Genomic DNA, 22,551 nt, shown 5'->3' with positions numbered 1-22,551 from the left:
TCTCTTGACCGAGTTTAAATACAGCTGCTTTGAAATTTGTGGTTTGTGGTCTGTGGGAGGACCTAGAATAGCAAAACAACAAAAAAGAAATTCAGAATGAAAATGAGAATGTCTTCAAATTTCCCTTGGAAAGGAAGCTTGAATGGGTGGGGAGCAATGGCTGATATCTGCATCTTTAACAGACTGGATGACAGGGCTGCCTCAGACTACAGGTATTTGTTTCAACCCCCCCCTTTTTTTTCCTTTTTTATTTTTATTTTTTTTTTCCCCTTTTGTTTTAGCACACATCAGAAGGGCCTGGTGTTTTTGGGCATGTTGGCTTAAGAAAGTGCTTGAGGAAGAAACCCCAGTGCTGAGCTGGTGGCTCTGCTCTGTAGCAGGGTTCAGTATGGACATGATGTAGATCACCTGGGAAACCAAGGGTTTGTTTTGTGTGAGCTATTTTTGTTGTGAATAGGATAGAATAGAACAGAATAGAACAGAACAGAATAGTACCATTGGAAGGCACATACAAAAATGATGAAGTTCAACTTCCTGACCTCTCCAGGGCAGGACACGAGGGCATTATCCAAAGGCCTCTTGAACAGGCATGGGGCATACAATACCTGTAATCCTGGTCCAGTAAAGAAATGTTACTCTCCAATCCAGACCTCCCCTGGCACAGTTCGTTGCCATTGCCTTCTGTTCTGTCATCGGTTACTGGGGGGCAAAGACCAGCACCTCCCTCTCACCTTCTCCCTCTTCTTTCTTGTCAGTTTAACAAGGTGATGCTTGATCACTTTCTTTAAAAGAAATTTCTTTTGATTTCCTTGAAAGACCACTTTCTTTGCTGGTAACTCAGCCACTCCCTTTCCATCCATTTCCTTATAGTGTGAAGGGCAATCCACTTCTCATGCCTGATACCATCCCATCATTTATGCTTCTTCTTGCACTTTTAATCATATCACCATATTGCTGTCCATCTCCAACTGTCTAGATTCCTGCACCTTTGATATATTTCTTACCCACTTCACATACATTTTCTCCCCTGTTGGCCCTTAAGCTGCAATACTGGCAATACTTCTCCCTGATGTGGCCAGTAGCATGTTGAGGTCACTGACTACTATCCAGGTTGAAAATATCTAATCTTTTTCCCACATTTCCCCTTGGTTTACCATTTTTCATTTCTTCTTTTGTAACTAAACTGCAAACTTATTGGGGTGGGAGAGCTGTTTGTTCTTTGTTTGCATAACATTTAGTACAAGGCATCTGGGAGATGTGAATTCTTAAACCATGTAGTTATAAATGAGTAAAGGCTTGTAAGTAGAGCCAAATATGATAAGAAAGGTAGAGTCATCTCACAAGTTAACGTTTTAGACCCCAGAAATATAGGACTACCCTCAACTTCCAAAAAATGTAGTAATATTAAGACACCAAACATCGGTCTGCTTGCTTGACCTTAGTTCTGGTAGTGATGCTGAGTAACAACAATATGATTATGGCTTTTAGGGATTTAATTTTCCATTTGATTGAACTGATTCATACATGGTTCATTTCATGGCATCTTTGCCTTCCCAGATGGGAGGCAGCTGTGGAGGAGGGGAGCCCTCCTGAGGACCTCCCAAGCTACTCCTTTCCCATCTCTTGCTGATAAATGAGAAATTTCAGCTCTGAGGAGTAACAGCAAAAGGGGCATAATTCCTAAAATAATTGATTTTAAAATGTCCTGTGGAAAGGCTTCAAAGACTGTTGATGATATATGAATAATGAAGGGTCTGTATTTTATAACAGAATTCATTAAAGATAAATAAAAGTCTGACAGAAGGTGCAAAATGACCTATTTTCAATTAACTTTAACTCAAACTAATTAATGGGTTTACTTGTAAATTCTCAGAAAATCCATTTTATAGTCAGAAGTACTGTAATTTTAGCAATGATACAGTATTTTTGTGCACAGCCAAAAGACTGAACCCCCTCCTTTAAGTACAAACTTTAGTTCAGCTTCAACTTTGGAGCAGTGCCTGGTACCTTCATAATTCTCTTCCTTCCCTCTACCCACGATGTAAAAAAGAAGATGGATATACAGAAAGCCTACAAGGAAACCTGATATATTATCAGGGAAAAAAAAAATGACACATAAAGAGTGTTCCATGAATCATGAAAGTACATTTCAATAACTAAGCTCGAAGGAAGAAAAGAAAAGGAAAAAAAAATAATTGTCTTGATTGGCCAATTATAAAATTATAAATGGTTGTGCTTCTGAGAATACTCATGCAGCATGAGTAGAGGTTTTCAACTGAGCCTGATGAAATCCTGTCCTGCTTGGAGTGGTATCTCAGTGCAGATTTTCCATGCCTGACATTGCTCTCACGCTACTGTTAAAAAAAAATTGCATTAAAAACTCTTCCAGAAATGCACATGACTTAATTAAACAAAATCAAGAAACAAATAGGCAAATGCCATACACGGGAATTCTTCAGATTTCTTCTCCACTTCACCTCATTTTTAGGGTGGTATTTCAAAAACTTTTTCACCAGGAACATGAAGAAATTGTGTATGCATAAAACTGGGTATCTTGCAGTTTAAATATGTCTCTGTATTTTTGGCAGGTTCTACAAATTCTAAGCATTTATTTAATCTTTATAACTACAAACAATACAAATTCAAATACTTTTTCACTATTGCTCATCTATTACATTTTATGGTATACGTTTAACGACATGAATGGAAGTGTGATAGACTACAGATTTAACAGATTTAATCAAAGACTGTGCTGAGCATGTAGCAGAGGTTAGTGTTTCTGTAAGAATCATGATGTTATCATTTCCTGCTCTTTCAAGTATGTAGCCATTATATTTCATTTATGTATGGTCTGGGTGAGCTTTTTTATCATTTTAGTCTGGCTTCCTAGGAAGACATGGCAAACCGCTTTCCTTGCACCATGGCTCTGCTTGGCCATTTTCTCCTCCCTCAAATATTTCCATCCAAAGAAGAAAGAGCCACTGAAAGCTCAGGGTTAGTTGTAACCCCAAATGTTACATAAAAGGCAGTGTCTAACCTCAGGGACTGATGAAAAGGCTGGTCAGAGGTGGCTACGGTGCATCTGTTTTGGCAATGACCATGGGAATGTGTGTACATCAAATGATCTAGCAGCCACTGCAGATGTCCCTTGCCCTGGGGCATATTACAGGAGACATGAAAGGATGAAGCAGAATGGCAAAGCTGGTGGGCGAAGGATGCATAGCTTGAGCGAAGCCAGGTTTTGTCAGTTCTTTCACCCACTAAAAAAACCATTAGGTTTTGGTGTGCCAGCTCCATGGGGCTGAAGGAAACCTTCAGCTTGTCCCCAAAGCATCAGGGGTTCCCACAAGATCTCCAGTAGATGTAAAGCTGCACAGCTTCCAAGACTGGCATGCAGTTCAGCATGTGGGCTGTCTTCTGCACTTCATAAAGGTAAAATATGCATAGATTGGAGCTGCATTTTTTCATGATTATGAAGGGGTTAAAAAGAAACACATTTGCAGCACTGAGGCAGAACGACCTTGTGGGGAGCATTCCGGTGTGTGCCAACTGTTCTTTCTTCCTCTGCACGCAGCTTGCAATGGAAAAGTACTGCCTGCCCTCTGTAAATTATTAATTTCTTCATGTTATCAGATACCGTTGATAAAAAGACAAGTGGCCCCTGTACTGACTGTCTAGGGTAAAATGAATACTTGCTGATGCCCTTTAAACTCTGTATAGGTTTTCATCTACTTTCTACTGAGGTCGGCTTTGCACTGTGCAATGGACTGTTACACACTTTTAGCTGCTCACAAGTAACTCCCTATGGAATAAACCATTACTGCTTTCATTTTAGGTGCTGACTTAGATGAATGACTTTAAATTACTTACAACCTTCAGCCGATCTAAGATGTCAAACAAACTTTAAACTAGTATATGTTCAAGGATGTGTGAACCTGAAAACAAGAAAAGGTGGAGGTGCTTTTTCATTAGCCACTGCTTTGTACAGGAGAGAAGGTCATCGCCTGGAGAGGCTGGGCACAGAGACAGAAGACGCTATCGCTCCTAGTCAGTGCTCTTAACTATTATTAATACAAACAACTCTAAGCAGTACCTCTGATAAAAAGCTTGATTAAAGCTACTGAGATTAGGGATCATGTTAACTAGTGATGATAGGATAAATTATCAAGTGGAATGGCTCCAAACTGTAGCATAAAGGGACCCATTTACAAGGGATTATACATCAGGTTCAAAAAGAATGAGGAATTGACGAGAATAAAAGCACATACTAGATCCAACAAGTGGTACCTTTGCCAGGACTGCTGTATTGCAGATGGCTATATTTAACTTTTCAGGATAGACAGTGGAAAAGAAACTGCAACAGGCAAGACAATAAGAGTGAGCAGCTGTCTAAAAAGCTGTAATGTACTGAAAATGGCACTTAACGCATATTCATCAGGGTCAGCAGAGTATTCTCCACTGCAGTTAAATGCATTAGGACTAGCAGCAGACGGTCTAGTTACTGAGGATCGTCTCCATACTATTCACTTCAATTCTTCATCATTCTTTCAGAGATTTCTGTCTCATGTTTTTTATGCCATTGCTGAAAGGTAGGGTCCATTTCTAGTACAGATGGAACTCTTGAGCCTCTGAAGAAGACAAATGACAGGTAGCTAGGTTGTACTTGTCTCTTCCAAAGTAGGCTTTTAAAATGAGTGGCAGATCTAAAGTGCAAACTGAATTAAGCTTTTGCTTGGAATTCTTTAGACTACACAAAATACAAAGAACTGGGACAATGCCCATCTGACCAAACCCAGCCTTGTGCTATCAGCTCTTGCAGTGCCGGTTATAATTTTACCATTCTTCCTTTAAAGCATGGAGGTGTTTCTGTGGAGCAACATCTTGTGTTCCTTATTCACTGGTGTCAGCCCTGCTCCAGGAAGTTCTCTCTGATTTTCCTCAGCACTTAGCAGAACTGGATGCTCTACTTTTCTGCAACCACTTCAGATTGTGAGAAAAAAGAGCCATTTGAATATCACTGTGGAGGAGAAAGTCCTGCAGACATTGTCCTCAGAAACAGGAACATCAGATATTATCAACATTTATAATACTAATGTATGCACTTTACTAACCAGGCACATGGTCTGGCAAATTAATTATGCTTGCTGATAACTTGTACTCATGGAAACTCAGAGCTAAACCAAGGTTTCCATAGATGGGCTGATGTTATTTTCATAAAACTATGGGAAGCAACTTGTCCTCAAAACTATACTGTGATTGATCTCAATCTATCAGATTGAAAAAGAAGCAAATTCCTTTATAAAACTACTATCAAAGCATGTTCAGAGAAACAAGTCTTTATGGGCTTTTCTTATATGTAACCACCATTATGTCTTTTATTATTATTATTATTTTTTCAATATTTTTGTTAGTTTGTCCAGTGATGTTTGAGGGAAATTTGGACTATGCTGTTGCATTGGTCAACTGTAAAACTGAAGTTTCTGTGCATAATCTTGGACTTTTCAGGAACATTAAAATACTTTAAATAATTATTTGTCGTCCTGGGATGATAATGTTGCAAGTGGAGGTATGTAGACAAAACTCCTGGCAAACTGGTGTCTGCTTCAGGAAACAAATATTTCAGTCGGGGTTAACTATGCAAAAATATGTCACCTTAATAAAAACCATAAAAATCCTGCCCTGCCTCTGAGGAGGTTGCCTTGGAAAGAAGATGAGAAGTGGAATATATGTTAGTAGCTACATCAAGTAACAGATGGGCTGGAAGCTGCCCTCACCTAGAAATATTAGAAGCTTGTAGCTACCTTCTTCATTGCTTGTCTGCACTAATCATGGGACCAATTAGTGATGAGATGATCAAACCAGATGCTGCCACTGGTATCCTCTAGATTCCCTACCCCTTGATTTGAAGAAATGTAAGACAAATTAGAAAGCAATGGAGGACCTATTGGATTGCAGCATCACTGTCATAAGACATTACTCTTAAATAGTTTATAGAGTTTACAAGAGAAAAATATTTGACAGGAAGGAATAAATGCTGCCAACATTGATTGTTTCACATTTCAAGGGCAAATCTGAAACTGTACTTTCACAGTGACTGAACATAGATTATTGGAGAGATGTTCTTGTAAACACCTGTGAGAGATATGAAAATCTTTCTGCTGGCATAATACATTAATAATCTAGAAATGCCTACTTGCTACATGTGGGAGGATGTAGTTTGCAGAAAGGAAGAGAAAGAAAAGGAAAATGAACAAGTAGGAACACAGAGGATTAATAAGCCATCAGAGAAAATAAAAATTGTCAAAGCTATGTCCAGAATTTCCTTTCAAAAGGAAGGGAGCTCCCTACAGGAGTTCTCTGTTCTAACTCATATCTGCATTTCTGACATTGCAGCGTCCCAGAGATGAAGATGGTCCCCACATGCACATGTGAGCCCGTCCCTTCCCGTCCCTGTCCCTGTGAACGACCTTGTTCCCCTCTCCCCAGAAGAGACAGCAGAATCCATCTCCCATCCCATATTGTATTACCCTTGCAGATGGATTTCTAATGCTAAAACTTTGCTTTTTCTCACGGAAGGCCTCCCCCCTGCCTGGCGCTCCACTGCGCTGCTTGCCCCTCTGTGTGGCTGCCACCATTCACAGCTCTTCTGGTGCTCTTTGCCCATGCACACAGATCAAGTGGAGCTTTCAGTGTGTGAGCAGTGCAATGTATACAAGGTGAAAACAACAGTAATAGAAGGCTAGCGAAGCTTTGGAAGGAAAGCCAAACGATTAAGGGAGAGGAAGGAAAGAAAAACTAAAATTAGCATTTGTCTCTTTGAAAAGAGAGAAAAATCTACTGAGAAAAACAAATTGTTCATAAACGAAAAAGTTGATAAATCACTCTCTGTAGATTTCATGTCATCTTAACTGCAAATATTTCTGATTATAGCATACATTTCCATGATTGCTGTCTTTTTTTCTGTTTGTCTTTATTCAAACCTGCTAAAAACCTTCTCTTTAATACAAGTGGTTTGTTATGGAAGCTTTCCTAGCTCAACATTCCTTGTCTGCCAGCACTTACACAAGCAGCCTTTGTGAGTTAATTATTCCAGGTGGCTTAATTCTTCCTGACAAAAGAGAGAAAGGTAAAAAAAAACACTTATTATTTTTGTGACTGTTACAGAGACCAAACACTCGGCTGTATTAACTCTTGTGTGGCTTTTTAGAGCCTGCGCACTCGCATCCTCTAGTGCGATCCAGTTTGCAGTGTGTCCCCAGGGAACTGGCAAAATCTTTGTGCTGAAATCAATGGCAAAGCTTTTGTTGACTCTCTTGATAGGCTGAAGCTCTTCCAGTGGCTCAGTCCTGCAGCTCAGAGGGGGCTCAGTCAGACTCCCACCCCAACCTCTACGCAGCTGCTACCCAAGTCTTGCCTTGTCTTGGTGCTTCTTTGATAGCGCAGGAGGGAGCATAGATCATCATTCTCCCACGGGGTTTCCATCAGAGCCAGCCCAAATTTCAGGTGCAGACGAGATAGGGCCTACTGAACCTCAGCCACTCCAGAGGAGGAGGAGAACACAGCTATTCCTGGAGGTGTTTGCTCCATCACTCTTACACCTGAGTGTATTTCTAGTATATTGATCACAACTAGGAAGTAGAGAAGGGTGATCCACTTTTACAGACGAGATTCAAAGATACAGAAGCTGATCATCAGATGTATTTGGATGCTTAACTTCTGAGAGTATCGATAAATGAGATCCTTAGGTATATCAGTATATTTGGATCTAACCAGATCAGTTATCTATTCCTTTCTCCCTCAGATTTTCTCTAGAGATAATTTTATATTTGATAGACAAAATTGTGATATATCAGTCCATAATTCACCACAGACAATTTACAAACAACTTTTTTTTTTTTCCTGATATTTTTATTACATTGCTGTTCACTTTATTGATGTTGTTTTTCATGGAGACAATTCACACTTGGATTAATAACAGTTAAAAAAAATTAAATGTGACACTACTGCAATGTTTCAAAATAAAGTTGACATCACAAGTTGATGTTGCCTGGGATTCTCGAGATGAATTGTAGTAACAATAGTTTGAGGAAAATATTTGTAATTGCTCTCTGAATGCTTATTTAAAAAAAAAAAAAAAAAAGTTGTTTGAGTTCATCAGCTTAGAAGGCATGATGTAATTAGTAATGGTACAGTCCTGTCACCCAGGAAAATTTGCTTCAGATCTTAGACCACTGTGGGATATTGCAGCAATGACAATGATTCAGGAAGATAGAGGAAGAATTTATGAGAGTCGTCTGAAGAGCATGAGGGGACATCTGAATCAAAAGTTAGGCAGAACTGAAGAAAGATAAGGATCTTAAACTAGGACAGGAACACAAATGGTATAAATGTCTCCTGGCCCAAAAGACATTGGCCCAAGATCTACAATAAAATTTGGAGATAAGCCTTTTTAATTCTATAGTTCACTATTAAAAGATTATTTTTGCCTGATTTTGAAAAAGATCATATTAGCCAGTACTAGACACAAGTAAGTCAGTATATTAGATAGGCTGCAGGTCTTTCATTATATCTAATTCCTCTGTTTCTTATTTCACCCTGGTTTGGTGCAGCCAGAAATAACCATCATTTATCTTCATCTCTATGGAAGGCTTGGAATAGATGGTGATTTAGAGCAGCTAATGAAGCAGTCATCTATGAATGACATTGGTGCTCTAATATGTTCCTTAGAACATGAAGAACAGCTCTGAAGATAATAAAATTACACTTGTGTGTAATAGCGAGTGACTTGAAACATTTCTGATAACCAGTTATAACACCTCTCTCCTTGATTTGCATAAAGAAAAATCAATCAGTAGGTAGATTTTGCATAGACCAAAGCAATCTTTATGCCAGCAAAGTTCTCATATGAATTTCTCAAACAAAGCAAAGGCTTAAGGCTGACCTAGATGATTGTATAAGGCTGAATTTGAGGAGTATAAAGGGGTAGGGTAAGCCTTATGTAGGGCCAAAATAGGAAGGCGGACACATTTTTGATCAGGAGAGGTATTTCTAGGCAACTGAGGGACTCATAAGGTCTCAAATTTTGGCTTAACTTCTGCTGGAAACTGTTTCAGCCCCCACTGAGCACAGAAAGTGGAGAGCACAGCAGTAGAGAGAAGCTATCCTTGCTTCTCCCTAAGGTTTGCATTGCTGAAAAAGTCGAAAACTAGCTCAAATCCATGCTCGGCAACCTCTCCTGGTGATTCACTGGGTTGTGTTAAAGCTGACCAAATGTGAATATAGTTACACAAAAGCTATTTTTCTGGACTCCTTTAATAAGTCAGTGCAGAGAAGCATTTTAAAGGTGTGATTCATGTCCTCCTAAAGTAGATATCTAACTAGGCCAACTGAATCACACCTCTGAAACTCCCATCTCTTTTATTTAGATATAGAGGTAGGTCAGGGTGATGTGTTTAGATGTAAACATCTGAAGGACAGACATATAAAGTTGGATGGTATAACTGCCATCCATAGGCACAGGGCTTAGGAAAAAAAATGGTATATACATTCCACCTCAGGGCAGTTGTAGTGTCTGTGTTCTGATCTGTTTTTGTTGGCAGCCCCAACCTTTCTGTGTTGCTGTGACCTGAGGCTGGGAGCAGCCAGGCCCTTTGCCTCAGAATGACCTCTGAGAGAAAAATCTGTTTTCTAGCTCTCATTTCTGATGACCAAAATAAGCAGTCGAGCTTTGTGCTGCAACCCTATACAAAACACCTTGCTCTTACCTCACTAAGAAACCTTTTTAATGTACTTTGCCATAATGGCTTTTTTAGTCACAGAAATAAAGCAAAGAACAGCTGAAAATCCATATATAAAACTATTTCTGAATGCACTGCCACAGTCCTAAACCTCATTTGTTTTCTTTTCCCTTTTAATTAGGTTTTCTGCAGGCTCCAGCCATTAACTCTGTTTTAAAACAAACTGTCCAAGGCTTTTCTTTGATAATGGTTTAATTTTAGCTTTTTTTCTCCAACCTCCAAAACACAATTAACTCTCATGCCTGGTATCTCTCATCAGATTTTCCTGCATCTCCTCCCTTGGCAGCTCTCCAAAGCAGGTTCATTTAACACCCACAAAGTTCCCACAATTGAATCCCATCTCTACAGATCTCACTTTCTCTGCACATCAGTTCACTACGGAGAGCGTTGGCTTCCTGTTTCATTTACATCAAAGCCGTCAGATGCTGTGGGCAGCAGTGCCTGTATGACATGATTTAATCCAATCTTCACAGTTAAAGTGCCCAGTCAGGACGTGGAAGGAGACTGAGACTGCTGCTACTTATTATAAATGAGCAGCACCAGTACCTTGCCAACACACTACCAATGCTAAGGTAATGGTATTGGCTTGGGCTTGAAGTTAATTACTTTCCCTTTTCCTCCCTGCACAGGCAAGAGATGAGCTAATCATTGAGGTTGCTCACCAAATCTTGACATGGCCTCATTACAAGCTGCTTTCTGCTGCTGTCTGCAGACAGAAGTAATGATAGCCGTACTTGGAGAGACAGTGCATCACCAAACCAACACAGTGCTGTTTCTGAGGATATCCAGAACTCTAATAGGGACAGGAATATTCATCATCATTCCCTGCATTCCTAGGGAAGCTTTTATCTGAGGGTTTGAAAAAACATACTCTATTCCAGCAGTATCACTGACATGCAGCCGAGGCAGCTGTGTTGTGTTATGGTTGCTGAATCTGTGAGAGAATTAACATCAGCACCATGTAAACCAGAGACACTTTCATTTGAAGCTGTTGGGTCCTCAGTATTATGCAAAGTCAGGGTGCTTCCTTTAAGCCATTTATTTCTAGGCAACAAGGACCAAAAATGTGGAGCATTTGTTTATGCAGGTACAGTTCCAAGTTTTGACATGGTGGAGTCAAAATGCCTTTGCTTAAGAAGGCATGTAACATGCTGCTGTAGAAACCTGTGTATAAACCTTCTGCAGTGGGTGTACTGAGGACATTATTTTTGATTACCTACAATTATAATTTAGGGAATTTGTTACTCCAGAGCCCTGCCACAGCAGTGAAGTTCAAGCCTCAAGCCTCAGACCATCATGACATTCAGCAATGTTGTTTTTGTGGAGCCTGATTTCTTTCTGCTGATACGGAAGGACCTGATGGACGTATTTCTTCTTAGGGCTTCTGAGACTGCAAATCCTGTTCAGTGTTATAAGACTGTTTTTCTCTCGAGAGCCACATAATCTATTTCAAAAAATAAAATAAAACAAAACAATACAAAAACTGAAGAAAGAAAGGAAAGATGAGAAAAGGAAATGAATGTAGACTCTAAATTCTATAGAGAACTGCATGAAAGAATTTATAAAAGCATCTTTAGAAATACAATTGGAAACTTGCCATCATCTCTAGGTGCTTGGTCACTTTTAGAAATCTGCCCCTAAAAGAGCTCTGGTATAAAATAAATGATAAACCAAGGCTTTATGTCCAAGAATGATCTCAGCACTGGATTTTAGAAGCTTAAAAATCTTTCTTTTTATTTTTCTTAGCTTTGTAGAGAGTTGGTAGGACAGTACATTAATCTATGCATACAAGGTTTGTATTCTTTGTGTAAAGCAATCTGGTACTGAGCTGCTGTGTGACCTTAGGCAAGTCTCTTCTTTTTATAATCCTTTTCTCTCTATTTTGTGTATTTAGGTTCTAGTCATGTTGCTCTGGGACTCCTAGCTGTAGCACAGTACTCAGGATATTCAGAAGAAAAATGATGAGGTGTTTATCTCTGTATTATTTTCTGTTCATTCATAACTTGAAAAATAACAATTTCTAGGTTTAAAATGGAATATGTCTTTGGAAAACTATGGAACCAGCAAGTGAAATCTGTGCAGTATTGTGGTGCAGCTCCTCCATTTCCTTGGCATGAACACTGTGGCACAGAGTGAGTCACAGAGATATTGATTGACACAAAGATAAGTCAGAGGCACGCCTGTTGGTGTAGATAGAGTGGGCTTTATTAGACAAGTAGGTTAATGAGTCAGTGTAGACATGGTGATTATATTTGTGCTTGTGACTCAGAGACTAGTTCTAGATGGCAACAGAAGGAGAACTTGGTGGGACTACAAAGGACTTCTCTGCCCTAAAGCAGCAGTTGGAAGGCAGGAAAAGTGAAGAAATCCCAAGCTTTGATGAAAGTGCAGCTGACAGTGTCAGAAGTAGCTTCTGGGCTTCAGAAACAAGGCTGGAGAGCTGGTAACAAAGTAAGACATACAAAGGTCCGGAAAAACTTTGAAAAAAGCGGTCTCAGTGAAATAAGAAGAGAAAGAACTGGATTGGAGAATGAGGAGTTAAAAGAAGAGATTAGGAAGGGAAAATGAATGGCCAAGGGTTAAGACAGATCACAGATGTGAAAATAGCCAATAGCTTCATGATACAAAGGGTGAAAAAATGGTTAAAACAAATTGAAATGGTTTTGTGAATCTGAAATGAAATCTTTTCAGTATTTTCTTTTCCAAATTTTATTATATTTCATTAGATTCAGAATGAAGTCGAGATTGGAGACCACAAAATCCTTTGTGAAATGGAACATCTGTCTCCTGCACATTTCTCATTGCAAGTCAATGAGTTCTGGTTAAAATTGCTTTCTGCTTTCCATGTTTATCTGATACCAGATTGCTAAATAACTTGAATAATTTAGAGTTTTAAAACCTTTACACTTTTATATAAACTGATCTTAAAGAATTCTGAACCAATCGATGCTAAGATAATTCTTTTATTTATTTATGAATCACACAGTGGCAAGATAGAAAAGAGGAGTTCTCCATGAAAATTTTTGGATTGGCATGAGAGATTATGTTTCCAGAAAATCCAGGAACTAATTTATTTCAGTCTAATTGCTGGAGATTTGAGTACTTTAATTATGATACCATAATATCACTTGGCACTCATAATCTCCAAATATATCAAAATATACGTATAAAATATGGTACAGTCTCTTCCAGAAAGGCAACACACTTTGCTCTTACAAACTCATTGCATGTCAGAGTAGTCAGCTTCCTTTTTTTAAAGAGAAGCTTCAAATCTGAGATGATTTTAACCGATCTACTGACTTTCATTGTTGTCATGACAACATCTTTTGCACGCGGGTTTGGCTTGTATATGTACAAACAGGTTTCTTTTAAGATAGTTCAGATGGTGATATGAAGCTATATTAAAACAGTCTTTACTATAACATCTGTAAAGATGCTATCAGATTTAGGTACACACAAACTAAAATATGCCATATGTTTCAGCTGAGATATCCCTGAGAAAAACAAGGTTCCTTGTTTCGTCTCGAGTAGAAATCAGGTTGTAAACTTTTATGTTACTCTTCCAGGAAGAAAGACAAACATTTCTGCTAGGAATAGATCCACATATTGTGAAAACAGGGTGAGAAACCTTATTTAAAACTCTGTATTTCAAGTGATCATAGAAAATGTGTGGACAATTGGTCACCTATCTCAAAATTTGTGAACGAATTTTTCCTTTGCCACCAGACGTGGGAGGTGTATAGATGGGATGGTTGTATGACTGACCTGCATGAATACTGGGAAGTGGTCACTGGCTGTCGTGTTGGTTGGACAACGGAAAGGATGTTGTGAGCAATAGAAACAGCTTTCTCACAGTTGTGTTCAAACATAGCCTGGGGGTACTTCGTAGCATAACATTTCTTCACATCCCCTCCTTTTGGCAAGTACTGCTTTGCACAACAACTGATGGCTCCCACTTTGTCATAGTACATTCATATCTCCTGAAACATTCAATTTTTGTCTAACTTCTTTGCTTCTTGCTCCCTAACCTACTGCTGCATTGCAGAAAAAATACACTTTCAAAACCAAATCAATTTGAATTGCCAGGGATGCACTGTTGAGCTACTTTTCGACATGCCCTTAACATGCTTTTTGCTCTTGATGGCTGGGACCAGATCCCTTTTTTCTTAACCTTTTCAAATCCAGAATCTGATGCAGATACTTAAATATGGCAATATAATTTTCTGCTCATAGTTTTGCTTGCATTCTCATTGTTCCTGATTTTACTGCATCGGACGCATCATGAACTGGAAAAACAAGCAAGCAACCAAATAAAAACACAAGCAAACAAACAAACAAAATCCCCACCACTTTCTGACAACATAGCTCATCTGCCAGTAATGTACCATTTCCCTTCATCCAGGGCTTTTGAGAGTCCAGAGAATTGACCTCTAATGCCTGCTAGTTTCTTGGCATTTCCAAGCATTTCGTGGTATTTCTAAATGCACTGGCTTCTTCATTCATCAGCCCCCTGTGTCAGGAAGAGCTCTCAGGGTTCTTGCTCCCCACTGATTTCCAGTTTCTGGCAAAGTACTAACAAAGTTTCATATCTCTTCATTTAACTGGCAGCTGCAAATAAATGTTCCTATTTTCATCAACACTTTGGGGAGCTTCATGCAACAATTTCTATTCTTTTCAATATGCAAATGCCCCAGTTTCCTTGTGTTTCCTCTGAAAGTGAGTGGAGTTTATCACAAAAAGAAACATCTTTTATTAGATTAATGCAGTGAGAAGTAAAAAGCAGAGGAGCTAGCGAGCACACAAGCTTTTCTTCATCTTGCAGAGACAGCTGCTCTCATGCTGCTAACACGTAACCATAATCATTTCTTAGCTGCCTCACATCAAGAACAGTCTTCAGATATGAAGGAATGAAACCTCACCACTGAATCATAAACCTGGTGGGACTGTCAACGTAAACTCCCCAGGAGGGTTGAGGAGGGTTTAAGTAATTTCCAAGAAAAACATGGAATCTCTCAGGTATCTGAACAGCACAGGTCCCAAAACAATGAATTTTAGCAAAAAATGGTGTTTTATGTGAAAATTCATGGTCATATTCCCTTGTTGTTCTTCTACTGTTTAAAAATCAAAGCAGAAACTTAGGCAGCCAAGTCACACAACAAGCGTAATGAACATTGATAGCAGGAGTGAATGGTTTGTGAGCAGTCTATAGCTTGAATGTTACTCATCCAGATTATTCAGAAAATACCAATGAATAACAAATGCTCAGACAAAATAAGGGACAATTTAGTCAATGGTCCCATCTGCACTTCTTGAAGCTAGTTATTCAAAGGTGGCGGAGGCGGTGGTAGTGGGGAGTTTGACAGTATTGGAATCACTGCAATAAAATCCCATTTCAAATGAAGTGATGGCAATAAGGGTAAACTATATGGGAGTGCAGATGAGACCCAGAGGAAGGCTCTCGCTCTCATTAGTTATGTACTGCAGTGGCTTTGCTGTTAGTTACTCACTTCAGAATAAGCTCAGAAATCATCTGATAGGTTACTCAACACTCAGGAGTCCTGTACACAATCTACAAGAAGCAGAGAATACTTGGTGGAGGTTTTATAAAAGGACAGAACAATAATGAGGATGTATGGCCATGAGGATGTGCACTGCGGTGAGGTAAATAAATAATAGAAATACCACGTTAGGTAAAGCGCAGAAACAAAATCTTCTGTGACTAATGAGAGACACAGAGTATACCCAGATTCACATTGAGTGGGATGCGGGGATCTTAAATAGCAGCAAACCTTTGAACTCTGGATCCAGAAGCAACATAGCCACGTCAGGGTGATACAGTGCTTCAGTTAATTAACAGAATGAGATGTCACCAACACATTTATGTTGTGTACATAGGCCCCTAATTGCTGCTGGGTGGGCTTTAGATATTATGTCTAAAAATGCAATATAGATGAAAATGCCAGCTGAGCTGTGGCCTCAGCTGAGAGGTGACCAACTTGGCATATGCCTTCCATACCCCAGGACCTTTAGGAGCTAGGATCACAGTTCCAGCATGTTCCCAGAGAAATATTTCTTGCAGAGGGTGACTAGGGACAGAGGAAGCAGGCAGTTACCCCACACCATCAGTACATCTGAGCAAGGTTGGTGCTCTCACAAAATGAAATCCCAGATACTTCCTTTTGGAAGTAAATGCCACCAGTACTCTGGTGCTAGATTATCAAAATCTTAGAATCATAGAATCATTTAGTTCATGCATAAATGCATGAACTGTATTTCAACCTCCTCAGCAAGTAGTAGTCACTATTCCTTTTTTTTTTTTTTTTTTTTTTTTTTACCTGCAAGCACTGATCAATTAATTTTTTTCTCCCTATTGTATCCCCTCTACAAACTAGCCCATGAGGACTTTATCTGGTAGCTCATCTACAGACTTTAAGAAGCTCCTCTGATTGTTCTTCTGTAACTAATGTAGAAAAGTGACAATTTTAGCATCTTTGTTTTATTCCAGGGAATGTCAGAGCTGCATTCTGCCAAGGAGGGGAGGGGGAAGTAAGACTATCCCCACTCAGAGAGTAGGGGTGCAGAGCCCTGCCCTGAAGTCCCATGAAAGTGGAACCACCTGCAAGGGTTATTAGCTTCACCTCCAGAAAAAGGTAAGATTTATAACATACTTTGTGCATCATTTCTTTTTATCTAGTACTAAATTGTTTTCTGCTCAGCTGGTTATCTGAATCACTAGTTTCATGAATCTAATTCTCTCTTAAGCTTTAAGAGGGAATGTATGTATCTTTCATAGGGTTCCAGTTTCCCTCTGAAGAATGGAATAGGCTTGTGAACATTTTTGCCCTTTATTGCAGTAGCTCATTGTTATTATGTAAAGCATGAACTATCTTCACTAATCTATTCGGTGACTAAAAAAAATTACAAAGCTGTACATAAAAAGAAGATAAAGCATGGAAAAATATCATAACCAGTGGGGCAGGAAAATCCTTGACTGCCTCATTTCTGAGCAGGAACTTCTCCCAGTGCTCACCTGCACAGCCAGGTTTTCCATAGAAATGTGTTCTTCCCTCACTGTGTGACAGTGTTCAGTTTTGCTCATAATCTAATTAATAACATGTTCACATGAAGTCATGTCTATCATGTTGTCACATCAGTCTTACAAAGCGATACACCAGAGCTTTCTCACTTCATAGGAATCAATCTCTGCAGAACCAGAGGCAACACAAATCCATTTAAAAAGAAACGTGTAAGTGTAGTCTCATATATTTGAGGAAAAGCTTCTAACAAATGCCATTCACGTTTGTCTTGTAGTTTGTGATTCCAGGATCTTGCTCAAACAACTGAACAATAGTATCCATGTGGCAAATTGCCACCTTGGTGGCCAAGAAGATAATGTACGTTATTATGTAGACATTATCTAGTCAACAGCATACAGAAAGTCTTTGAAGCATTTTAAATTGTAGCCTTCATTTTGTTCTCCAAATAGTGTACCAAATATTTTGATCATTGCTTTTCATTCAAATTGTATCTTTAACTCCTCTTCCTATCTCACTATTAGCTTCCACTAAACACATAAGATAGATGAGCGGAAGTAGGAGCCCATGCTGTTCTGAGATTAGATAAAGAGATGATGAAAGGTCTTAAAGTGAATGAGGAAATAACCCAGGTGTTCTAGACAAGCAATAATGCAAATACTTGGGAAATGAATGAACGCTCATTTTTTTTGTGCTAGTGATGTTTATGGAAAAGTATAAAATACCTGGATGTTCACAAATAAATTCTAAATTCTATTATTGTTTATTTTAAGTTTGTGATCCCCAGTATGGTCATCTTAAGATTATTTTGTTTACAAAGAAATTTCTTTTGAGCACTCTCATAGAAATATCCAATTACTTGTCATATGAGTTTTATCTGTCTCACTCTGTTCCCCAATTATGTCAGAGCTACTGCACTGAAAACAAATGTGCTTTTTCTCTACAATCTCCCTGCTCCTATAAAAGCCATAATGATGTCAAAATGTTAAATTAGTGATGATACGCCCTCCCTCCCTTCCCCCTCCCCCCCCCCCCCCCAGATAAAAGAATCCACATAAATCACATAAAATTAAGACTATATTATCTCTGTGGTATGATGAGAAAAGAGCAATGTAGAAGAATGTGGAATGATCCCATCCTGTCTGCAGATTCTGCAGATGCCTGGGTCCCCCTGAAGTGAGCTTTGTCCCTGGTCGCTGGCCATGGAGGCTGAAAGTCCTGTGTCCCAGAGATGGAAAATTTTGGTATGAAGAAACCAAGTTCTAGATATTGACGAGTATTCATGTGTTATTCCCCTTGAAATGAATAACTGTAAGCTACTTAAATACAGTCAAAGCACAGGATCTTATGATTTTCCCAGCACCACTTCAAGAGTGGGTAATGAAGCAGAGAATTAAACTTGTGTATTTGAACTTCTGAGCTACTGTTTTAGCTACTGGGATATGATGACACAGTATAACAATGTGATCTTACCAGCATTGCCCTCATCCTGCCAGCACCTCCCTCCCTGCTTGCTATCTTCCCTTCTCCCTTCTTCCCATGGGAGAATTGCCCTGGGGACTTCTCTCTGGTGATGGCAGCTGAGTGGGATGACCTGTGCCTTCCTCCTTGCACAGGGTAGTATCCCTCTGTTTAGCCTGGAGACCTAAGGTCTAAGTGTGCATGTCCAGTGAAAACTACCGTAAAAAGAATCCTTGCAGTTGAAACAATAGCCTTCTCCTAATTGTCCTTTTCTTTTTCTTTTTCTTTTAACTTCTGTTTTCTGAAAAGGACAGGAATCTCAGCTTGGTCCATATTAAAATAAGGATAAGGTATAACCCATTCATTTATAAGAATATGTTCTTTTGAGTATATTTCTATAAACCACATTTCTGAGTTGCAGTAGCTACCAAGGAATATGTTCCCATGCTGCCATTTTACATCTACTCTCTAGAACTCTGGGGGAAAAAAAGTTAATTTTCTTTAAATGCTTTCTTTTGCACATCTCCTCTCTTGTGAAAGGGCCTTTCTGAGGGCTCAATATAGCTCCTGAGGAGTTCAGCAATAATAGGAATACATTCTTAGTTTGTATAGCCAGGATGTGGATCCATTATTTAGAAAGTATTTCAATTGTCTGATGTCATTCAAATTTTCTCTTATTCAGTGCCGACTACCTACCTCTCTGTGGTGGGAGAAAGAAAACAACCCTTCTTCCAGGGGTAATCACACTGCAATCAAACTGCGCGATATGATTAGGTCTGCCTGAGTCCTTGGTGCATTCTCAGAGCACTGAAACAGTGGTCCCTGAGGACCAGTCCATTGTATATCGTTCCTCTCAGTACCAGCAGCTGATAGAAGTCATAGCCTAAAGAAGTTGCACAATCTGAAAAGCAAACATACTAGCAGGGGAACAAAGTGGAAAGCAAGAGCAAAGAAAAACAGCATGAAAGAAAAAGATATAATTGGGAAGAGGGGAAAACAGTCCAAAGGAAAAATACATCCCAAGTAAACATATATATATACATACATATATGAAAACAAAACAAAACACAAATCAAGAAAGTAAATTAGGTCAACAAAAAAGTAAAAGCTAGAATGCTTGCTGTGAAAATGAAAGAAAATAATAAAATCTACATTCTCTCCAAAATCAAACCCAAAAAGAACAGAGCAAACAGAGAACACAGAACAACTTGAAGAAAAGTCAAGATTAAGAAAAAAAATTACTTCTAAAAAGAACATGTCCAGAATAAAATCTGAAATAGCCTATAGGGTGCCTTCACCCTTGACATCTTAAAAGAGGTCTATAAGAAAAAAGTCTATAAGAAGTACTGTCCGCAAAATATACAAATCAGAAATTCAATATTAGTTAGCAGGGTTTCATATGTTTTTATCATTGAAGACTGATCTGTTTTTATTGCACACATAAAGCATATGATACCATTTCTGTTTCTTGTTGGCTAATATTACTCTTCAAAGCAAGGTTGAGGTGCAAATAACTGATCGTGACTTTCAATCTACTCTTCTCCAGCATCTGGGAATGTCATAAATGAGGCCTCATTGACTTCCTGGAACTGAATTTGCACCTATGAAATTTATTATTTCATCAAACTTTCCTACCAACAAAAGTTTTTCTGGAATATTCATATAAAGCAAAAGTAAATAGGACAAACCTGCAACTAAAGTGGAGGCTTTTCCAAGGTCAAATAAGGGATTGCTTAATATTTTTGCTACTTCACTTAGAGGTATCAGAAAGGAAAAGCATTTTAAAAGGTGTTTTTTGCTTGTTTACATTACTTCTCTCTTCTACCAATAACATATTTTGGGGCTGGTGTTTTTTAACACAAATTTACCCTTGTTTAAGCCTCTCCTATAGTGTGTGTATTCTCCCATCACTCCATTCTTCATTCCCTTGTTTTCACTGACTTCAAAGTTTAGAAGTTAAATAAGCAGGCCACCCACTAGAAAGTTAATTTCCAGGGGAAAAAAAAATAGTATTCTGTACAATGAAACACACAAGTGTTTATTAGAAAAACTTTTGAGACCTTTTATTGACAAAAAGGCAAAAAGTGGTTGAAAAGATTTTTGTTACCACTGCACTGGGGGTTTTGAGGCTGCACATTAACATATTACTGGGAACCCTAGTTTCCGTTTTTGTTGAAGTACAGAGACAACAGAAGGTCATTCTATGGTGACAAAACCATATTGTTTTCAAATCTTATTTTGTAAATCAAATGACAGTAACTCTGAGCATGACCATTTCACTATTTCTGACTGCTTTCATTTAAGTATCCTCACAGGAGTGCTGAAAATCAACATCCCAATTATAGATACCTTTGACATTTGTGCCCTTTGTAATATAAGAAAGACATTGCCAACATACAGGAGGGACAGGTGGAGGCTGGTTCACCCTGAAGTGGTGACTTTGGGAGGACCCAACAGCCACCTCCAGAGCCTATAGGGATGGCATCAAGGAAATGGAGCCAGGCTCTTTATAGTGATGTGTGGCTGGAAGGTGAGGAACAACAGATGTTGAAACAAGAGATGTTCAGACTGGAGAAAAGTGTAAACTTTTTCCCCTTCAAGACAGTACAGCAGTGGCACAGACTGCCCACAAAGGCTGTGCAGTCTTTATTCTCTCAGGTTTTCAGGAGCCATCTGATACAGACCTGAACAGCTGGGTCTGATCTCATAGCTACCACTGGTCAGAGCAGGATATTGAGATGGACACCTCATGAAGTCCCTTCCAACTTGAGTTCTCTTGTGATCATGTGCTTTGATGTAAATGGCTAGTGACCAGGTATGAATTACAACAGGCTTCGCATAAGTAACTGTGAGCAATGCTCAAGTACATATATGCTGCTGATCAGCGCAAGCCAGATGACAAAGCCTGAATTTTGTCAAGTATGTTTGTGTATATGTAAGACATTTCAGAGTTTGACTCACCCCAGGCACTCAAAGATCTGCTTGACCAGGACCTGCATGTTGCAAACATGTACCTATACATTTGTAATATAATAATCATTTCCTATGTTTACAAGGATCTCTGTCAGAAGTGTTAAAATATTCATGAATGTTATGTGTCACCAGGAAAAGAGAAACAAATAGAAATAAAAAAAAAAAAAAGCACAACCCCCCCCGCACCAACCCACAGATAAATTCAACCAGAGTTATGCATCACAGTTACACCTCATAAATGGGCATAAGTACTTTATAGAGAGGTTTAGACATATAGTGCTGTGCCATGATATAGGTGAAATTATTTTTAAATTAATATGAACACCTATGAACACCTGAATGATCTGTACATTTTGGTACTTGCTCTCAGTTATGTTTTATGTGCTCTATTGCAAGCACTCTTCAACCCTCTCTCTTACTGTAGTCTAAGGACTGCTGACTTCTTTGTACCGACCTTAAGTAGAACGGTTTGAACTGCAGCCCTGGGCTGTCACTACCTCTCATGGAGAGGTACAACCCACAAAGGGTATAAATCATGACACATTATACTCTGTCCAGCTTCTAGGCTTGCCTCCATAGAGCCATGCATGTTACAGCATTCACCTTTGCAAGCAATGTAATAATCTTTTCCTTGTGCTGTGAGGAATCAGCTTCCCTTGTAAGCAGCACACTGTGGCAGTAAAAGTCATTGCAGTCATAACAAAAATTAGGTGTTTCTCTACTAACAAGCAGTTAGCACTATCTTCAGCTGGGCACAATAAGGATTAGGAGTTTCTACAGGTTGCTGGAAGACACGTTTTCTGTTGCTGTCTCCAGGAGAGGTGTGTAGCCAGCATTTAGCAACAGAGAATGGGGTCTGAGCACAAATTCCAGCACCTTTTGAAGGTTCTGGTCCAGAATTGCTGCTGTCATCAGCTTCTGGGAAGAAGGAGCTAGTTGGATATGCAGGGTCATGTGCTGGTTATGACTGTCTTGATGCTTACCATGGCACTGCAATGAGCTAGAGGAACTTATAGTCTGCTGCAGGGTTTGGTGGCTCTTTTGCAGTAACAAAGGGGCCCCTTAATCCCTCTCTCCCTGTGTCTGGTCTCTGAATGCAGTGTGCAGTGGGTGTCTAGAAGGAATATAAGCACAAGGCATATGTGACAGTAGTTTTCTCATGGTGCTCTCCAATCCTCTGGACATGTCTGGCTCAGGGGGTTGAGGAATAAAGATGGCATGTTCATGTTGGTGTCTCTTGATGGATTTTTCTCCCATTAACTGGTCTGACAGCATTTTCAATGCAT

The 22,551-nt window shown here is 39.2% G+C and overlaps 1 long non-coding RNA gene across 2 annotated transcripts in view; it reads left to right on the top strand.

The window, feature by feature from the left end:
* The window catches only part of LOC101797833 (uncharacterized), a 139,198-nt gene that overhangs the window by 30,212 nt on the left and 86,435 nt on the right, over positions 1-22,551 (top strand). For both annotated transcript variants that reach the window (XR_011809235.1, XR_002400819.4), the window contains exon 2: positions 16,303-16,447. This is a non-coding gene — a long non-coding RNA (uncharacterized lncRNA). The remainder of the gene's footprint in view (positions 1-16,302; positions 16,448-22,551) is intronic.

The sequence above is a fragment of the Anas platyrhynchos genome, chromosome 4, assembly GCF_047663525.1.
Source record: "Anas platyrhynchos isolate ZD024472 breed Pekin duck chromosome 4, IASCAAS_PekinDuck_T2T, whole genome shotgun sequence".
NCBI classification, from domain to species: Eukaryota; Metazoa; Chordata; class Aves; order Anseriformes; family Anatidae; genus Anas; species Anas platyrhynchos.
Note: the sequence above shows the minus strand (reverse complement) of the source record. Positions and strands in the feature narration are given on the sequence as shown.